Genomic DNA, 7,955 nt, shown 5'->3' on the forward strand with positions numbered 1-7,955 from the left:
CAACCAGCTTCATAAGGTAGTCACCTGGAATGCATTTCAATTAACGGGTGTGCCTTGTTAAAAGTTCATTTGTGAAATTTCTTTCCTTCTTAATGCGTTTGAGCCAATAAGTTGTGTTGTGACAAGGTAGGGGTGGTATACAGAAGATAGCCCTATTTAATAAAAGACCAAGTCCATATTATGTCAAGAACAGCTCAAATAAGCAAAGAGAAATGACAGTCCATCATTACATTAAGACATGAAGGTCAGTCAATCCAAAAAATTTCAATAACTTATAACAAAAGTTTCTTCAAGTGCAGTCGTAAAATCCATCAAGCGCTATGATGAAACTGGCTCTCATGAGGACCGCTACAGGAAAGGAAGACCCAAAGTTGGTACATCAGCATTGCCGACTTCAGATGAATCCCGTGGGGTTTTTGGGGGTCGTAGACCAAAATAGCATCGTGTTCGTGAGAGTCATCTTTCCACGAGTGGTCATATTAGTTTGTAGGCCATTCAGATCGTTCGGACGCTACAGACGTTTTCGTGAATAGACTGATTTTCGGGATGTCTCATGGTCTGACAAACACCACTGTAGCTCAGCCACCTCCACCGCAGATGTGTAAAGCTGACATACTGTACAGTAGGTGGATGCGTCAGATTGAGACGCAGCCCATGCAAAAAAACATATATCTAGCAGATTTTGATGGGGATTTTTTATTATGTTACTTAGATGGACGCACAGGTCAATTGCATTTTCTTCCTCAATGTAGTTCAATGCAGTTTGTTTTTAATTGCTTTTCACTGTATCTCTGCCCTAGATTTATTTACCCAGACAGACATTTCCAAAGCCTATAAGAAAGCCCAAGGCGATATAGTGGCAAGGAAAATCCCCCCTCAGGAATGCAGTGGCATTTTTCAAAGCTATTGAACATGTCCATTGCCTCAGTTCTGAAATCTGGGGTGGTATGAATCAATAGTCTCAGAGTAGGAGTGCTGATCTAGTATCAGCTGTCCATGCCATCTTATTCCTTGTGATCTAAATGGCAAAACTGATGTTAGATTAGCACTCCTACACTGAAACGCTTGATAGCCTACATGTTGACCCTGACCTGATTGTATCGTCTTGTAGGAGGTCAGTTGAACAGCTCGGACGTGTGGAGGTACATGCCCCTGGTGGACCACGGTCCACGTCGCCTCCTTGGCCGAGGCCAGGAGAAGGCACAAGATGGCTGCTCTGCTTGGAAAGGTAAGCCTTCCTTTGTTCCAGTTGCCTCCCATTAAGGATACGAAACCCCATAATCATTGACATCCACGTGTGATTGAGTCCAAGTCAGAGTTGCGAGCGCTTAGGATTTCTCCCATAATGCTAACCTGTTCCCATATCTGGTTGTGCTGTTGTCTATACGGCAAAAATAGATCTGGTACCAGGCTACCATAATGCATATCAGGCTAAATCTTTGTAGCAGACTGGTTTGCAATTTGACCATGTTAGACTGTGTAGAATAAGAATTGTACTAAGTTTGGCTGTGTGCCTATGTTTGTGGTTGTAGCTGTATGCAGGGAGAGGCTTCAACGGGATTGAGCGCCTCTCCAGTGTGTAGTGCTAGAGCATCTACAACAACAAATGGCGGACTTTTGTTCCTCTACTGCTGACTGTGAGCTCAGCAGCTCTGGTGGGCTGCTCTGGCAAGCTCTACGTCATTGGTGCAACGACTGCAATACCAACAAGGTGAGCTAGGATCTGTAGTGTAGGGTGAAGTTGCCCCCGTTGGGTCAGAGTCCCTACACTTGGGTCAGTTTAGCATTTTCCCCACAAATGGTTCAGTTTAGGATTAGGGAAGGGGAAGCTGATCTTAGATCTGTAACTAGGGGAAACTTCCCCCAAAACATAGTTCAAAAGGCAAGGGGTTAGAAGTACAGTAGAGGTTAGACGACCCTTTTCAGAATTGAGTTGAGTAACCCGCGATGGCCAGGTTACGCATCCACCATAGTTGCTGGAACCGTGTGAAAAGATCTGCGCCAGCACAGTACGGTTTGGGTGGTATGGTAATGTGAAAAGGGTATTAGAGTCGGGGTAAACTATTACATGAAAACTATTTGATTTCCTTCACACATATCATGCAACCCCAGTTCAAGCTTCAGAACTTGTGAATATAGACAAGCATACCCCAACTCTAAATACGGATACAAAAACTGAAGTTTTCAATGCAACAGAATAGCAAGATAGTTGACATAACATAATCTACCAGCACGTGTTGTTATTCTACTCTTCACCACACTGAGACAAAGGCTTATAAACTCAAACAATAGCTGGATTATGGAATAAAAGAACCCAAACAATAGCTGGATTATGGAATAACAAGTACTCCCTGTGTCGATATATCAAATGTCAACCGAGGTTCTTCAATTGTGACATAGAAGAGGCAGAGAGCCTTGTTTCGCTTTTGTGGAATTTCTGGGAAAGTTTTGTGGAATTTCATGCAATGTTACCTTTTACAAAGAACGCCTTCAGAATCACGTTACCTACTCTCGTGTTACATGTTGTCGACTTACACATTATCCATTTGAAGAAGTTCTCCAAACTGTAATCCTCCTTGGATTGTATAGGCTATAACCAAAAATATGCTATTCTTTTGTGCCTTAGAGCTTGCCTTAACACGATTCTTATAATGGATTCTGGAAACAAGGAGCATTCCAAACTGTAAACACTGTCATTCTCTCTCATTAAGAACACCATCATTCAGTATTTGCCTTCAAAACTGACACACTGTTTGTGTCAAGTGGATCAGCTGTTGTCCTGCTGGTGTGTAAGCCACTCCTCTCACAATACTGTAGTATTAGTCAAATGTAGAGTTGATCTTTTTCTTACAAGACCCTGATTGTACTGTCCATAGAGGTTCAGTGATTTTGGGCCGACTTCCCAGACACAGAATAGTCCTAGAACAAAAAGCCCTTTCAATGGAAATTCTTTATGTCTCTATTTTAGTTTGGTCAGGGCGTGAGTTGGGGTGGGCATTCTGTTTTGTTCTGTGTGTTTATATTCTATGTTGTAGGTCTAGGTTTTCTGTTTCTATGTGTTTGGCCTGGTATGGTTCTCAGAGGCAGCTGTCTATCGTTGTGTCTGATTGAGAGCCATACTTAGGTTGCCTGTTTTCCCACTATGATTTGTGGGTAGTTGTTTTCTGTCTTTGTATTAGTTACCAGACGGAACTGTTTCGGTTGTGGTTTGTTTATTTTGTATTTTAGTTTTCAGTGCATTTTTAAGAAATGACCAAAACTTACCACGCTGCACATTGGTCCGATCCTTCCTACTCCTCCTCAGACGAAGAGGAGATCCGTTACAACTATACACTATACAACGGACAGTTTATTAGCTACCCCACCGGTTCACAAAAATGGATCACTCCTACAGACAGTGAGTCACGTGGCCGTGGCTTGCTATATAAAGCAGGCAGACAGGCATCAAGGCATTCAGTTACTGTTTGGTTGAACATTAGAATGGGCAAAAAAAAGTGACCTAAGCAACTTTAAGCATATGTTACGCACGCCTCTGAGAAGAGGGAACGCAACCCTGCTACAACTCAACTCCCCGTGAAGTGAAAGAGGTATGGGACTGTAGGTGTGAGAAAGGACGACAAAAGGAAGAATTGACCGTTTACTAGGATTTTATTCCTTTACACAGTAATATGGGGAAAAGGGGCTGGACGGAACCAAAGCAAAGAAAGTAAATGTCAAAGCCCCCCCCCCCCTCTCCTATCTAACCTGCCTACCCACTACTTACCTAACTTAGCACCGCCTGGTGCGCTAACCAAAATACAGGGGGTGGTCCGCCCAGGTCTTACCTAGTGTGCCTAGACAGTGAATATACTACGGGTATATGTATGCCCGCGGGCCTCTTGCCTAAGCACTCCCTAGGTGCCTTCCCCTTCCCCCCTGGGAACAAATGAAACAGAATCACAAACAATTACTATAACAAACTAAGAAACCAAGGACATCAAATAAGCTCTATCTGATAATGCAACAAACTAACAGTACATACGAAATTGCTTTCGGAGAAACAACCAACACTATATAAACCTCAGCTCCCTGAAAAACGACCAACACAGTTCAGCAATTGAATTCTCTATATCACAATCAATCTTTCTGCAATCTCCTCCCAGCAATGATCTCCTCCCAGCAATGATCTCCTCCCAGCAATGATCTCCTCCCAGCAATGATCTCCTCCCAGCAATGATCTCCTCCCAGCAATGATCTCCTCCCAGCAATGATCTCCTCCCAGCAATGATCTCCTCCCAGCAATGATCTCAGCCTGCCTATTATCTCTCTCTTCTGAACAACAGAACACTGGCTTTTATAGCTTCAGAAGGCATTGGTAATTAGAGACAGCTGCGTCCTGATGAGAGGGCGGGGTCAGCTCTCCAATCAGCCATGGTGTCGACCAATCAGCTGCTTGAGGATTTCAGGACACCATCCTGAAACACACACTCAAATACAACTACAACACAGAAACTGGGGAACGTAACAGCATAGTATGATCGTCGATTCACAGCGCTCCAGGTCCAGTATCAATCCAGTAACGGCCACCTTCCTAGGCTTTTCAGGCATGACAGTGTCTAGGGTTTACAGAGAATGGTGCGACAACAACAAGCATCCAGTCAGCGGCAGTCCTGTGGGCGAAAGCAACTTGTTAATGATAGAGGTCGAAAAAGAATGGCAAGAATCGTGCAAGCTAACGGCCACAAACAGACAAATAACAGCGCAGTGGTGTGCAGAATAGCATCTCGGAACGCACAACTTGTTGATCCTTGTCACGGATGGGCTATTGCAGCAGACGACCACACCAGGTTACACTCCTATCAGTACGTGATCACCAACGCTGGACAATTGAGGAGTGGAAAACATTGCCTGATCTGACGAATCCCGGTTCCTGTTGCGTCATACTGATGGCAGACTCAGGATTTGGTGTAAGTAGCCTGAGTCCATGGACCCATCCTGCCTGGTACAGGCTGTTGGTGGTGATGTACTGGTGTGGGGAATGTTTTCCTGGCACACGTTAGGTCCATTGATACCAAATGAGCAACACTTGTTTCCAACACCTTGTAGAATCCATGGCCTGAAGAATTCAGTCTGTTCTGGAGGCAAAGTGGGGGCCCAAGACAGTACTAGATGTGTTTACCTTATAAACTGGCATGTGAGTGTATATGTCCTTTAATATGTAATTAACATATCATATGTGTCATAAAAATGTAGAATTTCCTCTTTAAATGCAAATATGAGCGTTTCTGCATCTCACCAGCTACATGGCCTGGTTATAAGCACACCACAATATCCAGAGTTCATAACGATTTTAGGATGTGGAGGACCGCGCCGTGGAGGTGTGAGAAATATAAAAATGTCTGTCTTTGTAGCCAGCACTTTCAGCGAGAGGATTTCGAAATGGAACTGAAGTCTCAAATGTGGTTGCCATGTAGTCAAATGTTTAAAAGTGATGCTATTCTATCGATTTTCCCCTTCACTTCAAAGAAGGAGGTATCTGATCAGCCAAAATCCGCATAGCAGAAAATAAGTCAACCTGAAGTAATGTAGCTACCTAGATAGCTAGCTAGCGAACTACATTTGTTTATCTAAACCAAAATCTAGCTTACTGACTTTCATAATATGCTGGCTAGACATTTTAAAGCATATCAATATAATTTGGCAGCTGATATCTGCCGATGTGATTTGTAACTTTGCATGCTAACGTTAGCTTCGTCAGGCTACGTTAGCTAACAGTTAGCTAGCTAACTAACTACCACAGAGGCTAACATGACTTTTCTATTTAGAGTCCGATCCCATCAACATCTGCAGAGGCATCTACATTAAGCTCAGCACCAGGAACTAGTGTAAGTCACCTTCTAAAATCTACTCAATCTTTCCATAACTCCATGATGAGCAAATAAATATACTGGAGCTAGGAATAAGCATGGTCCATGTCTTGTTGCTATAGTTGGTGTTTACAAGTAGGCTACAACTTCTACTGTAGTTTTCTCTGTATTATGGAGGCTTAGTTGATTGTTCATTGTTCATGCAAGAACATTGGAGAAATGGAGGTATTAGTAAGGAGGGGATGGTGTGGGTGACTGACTGGGGTCTGTTGGGGGTGGGTATTGTATGTGAAGGTTAGTATGCATGATTTATTGACATGAGGGAGGTGGGTGGATATCGTACATTGTTTGAGTGTGTATTGGTGGGGGCAAAGTAGTAAAATGTTGGTTAAGACTAATCCTGCTGCTGATGATGATTACTTTGACACCAGCTTTATTAGTACATAGTCTGTGACCCATTCCATGAAAGCTTTCAGCCTGGAATAAACTCAAGCTCAACATCATCTGACTTTGAAACAAGCCAGGACAGCCAAAGGTACATTATTTATAAAAGCACAATACCCTCTTGTGACTAAACTGTCTACAAGCCAAGTGTGCCTCAAACTTTTCACACTTGCAGTCAGTTCTTTGACATGGGGTAGAGGGGCTGTTAATATACTCTTCTAGCCTATTCACTCTATTGTTGGCATTGCTTGTCTACTCAACAGCACAACTGTAGGTGCTCATACACAATACATGACTAGACTGTCTACAAGTCAAGCCCCCCGTTTTTACATCTTTGCTAACAGCCTGTCTCAATGCCCCATTATTGACTCAAAGTGTAACAAAACACATACCAGTCTACTGTATCCTTTTTTGTTACAGATAGATGAACATGGGTTTATTGTATGGTGACACATCCTCATGATCGGTCTGCATGTCTTTCCAGGAGACAAATCTTCTGCAACAGGTCGAAGCAGTAGGTGAAGAAAGTGTGTGAGAAGCTTTGAAGAAAGTGTGCGAGAAGCTTGTCTACCTGGCTGTGGAGTGCAGAAAGGACAAGACGATTGTCTACAAGGAGCCAGAGTCACAGTCCCCAAACCCAACACAAGCTGCCATTAACCTAAACCAGCTGCTATTACAAGAAGAGGTTCACCAGCTGAAGAACATTTTGGAACATTCAACCAACGCAACATCCATATTCAGTTAGACTGATGTTGTAGTATGATATAGAATACCTAGCATGCTTACAACTGCATTGTGGAATAGATATTGTTAGCTGTTGTATACAATGGTGTTTTATATAATATTTTTTTTACAAGTGTACTGACAAGTGACAAAATTATTCCGTCTGCATCAGAAACCAACAAAGTGTTGACTTCAACTTCTTGATCAATTCATTATGATTGATGAATTGATAGAATTGATGAAGGGGGCCGGAGTTGCAATCTACTGTAGAGATGGCTTGAAGAGTTCTGTCATACTATACAGGTCTATGCCCAAACAGTTTGAGCTTCTACTTTTAAAAATCCATCTCGCCAGAAATAAGTCCCTCACTGTTGCCGCTTGTTGTAGACCCCCCTCAGATCCCAGCTGCGCCCTGGACACCATATGTGAATTGATTGCCCTCCATCTATCGTCAGAGTTCGTACTGTTAGGTGACCTAAACTGGGATATGCTTAACACCCTGGCCGTCCTACAATCTAAGTTAGATGCCCTCAATCTCACACAAATTATCAAGGAACCTACCAGGTACAACCCCAAATCCGTAAACACGGGCACCCTCATAGATATCATCCTGACCAACTTGCCCTCTAAATACACCTCTGCTGTTTTCAACCAAGATCTCAGTAATCACTGCCTCATTGCCTGCGTCCGTTATGGGTCCGCGGTCAAACGACCACCCCCCATCACTGTCAAACTCTCCCTAAAACACTTCTGCGAGCAGGCCTTTCTAATCGACCTGGCCCGGGTATCTTAGAAGGATATTGACCTCAACCCGTCAGTAGAGGATGCCTGGATGTTCTTTAAAAGTGCTTTCCCTCACCATCTTAAATAAGCATGCCCATTTAAAAAAATATAGAGCAGATATAGCCAAAGGTTCACTCCAGACTTGACTGCCCTTGACCA

The 7,955-nt window shown here is 43.3% G+C and overlaps 1 long non-coding RNA gene across 1 annotated transcript; it reads left to right on the forward strand.

The window, feature by feature from the left end:
* Nucleotides 1-1,141: 1,141 nt before the first annotated feature.
* Nucleotides 1,142-7,321, forward strand: LOC139568213 (uncharacterized). Its single transcript, XR_011673545.1, has 3 exons — nt 1,142-1,228; nt 5,805-5,864; nt 6,775-7,321. It is a non-coding gene; the product is annotated as an uncharacterized lncRNA (long non-coding RNA).
* The last annotated feature ends 634 nt before the right edge of the window (nt 7,322-7,955 follow it).

This window comes from Salvelinus alpinus, chromosome 1, assembly GCF_045679555.1.
Source record: "Salvelinus alpinus chromosome 1, SLU_Salpinus.1, whole genome shotgun sequence".
NCBI classification, from domain to species: domain Eukaryota; kingdom Metazoa; phylum Chordata; class Actinopteri; order Salmoniformes; family Salmonidae; genus Salvelinus; species Salvelinus alpinus.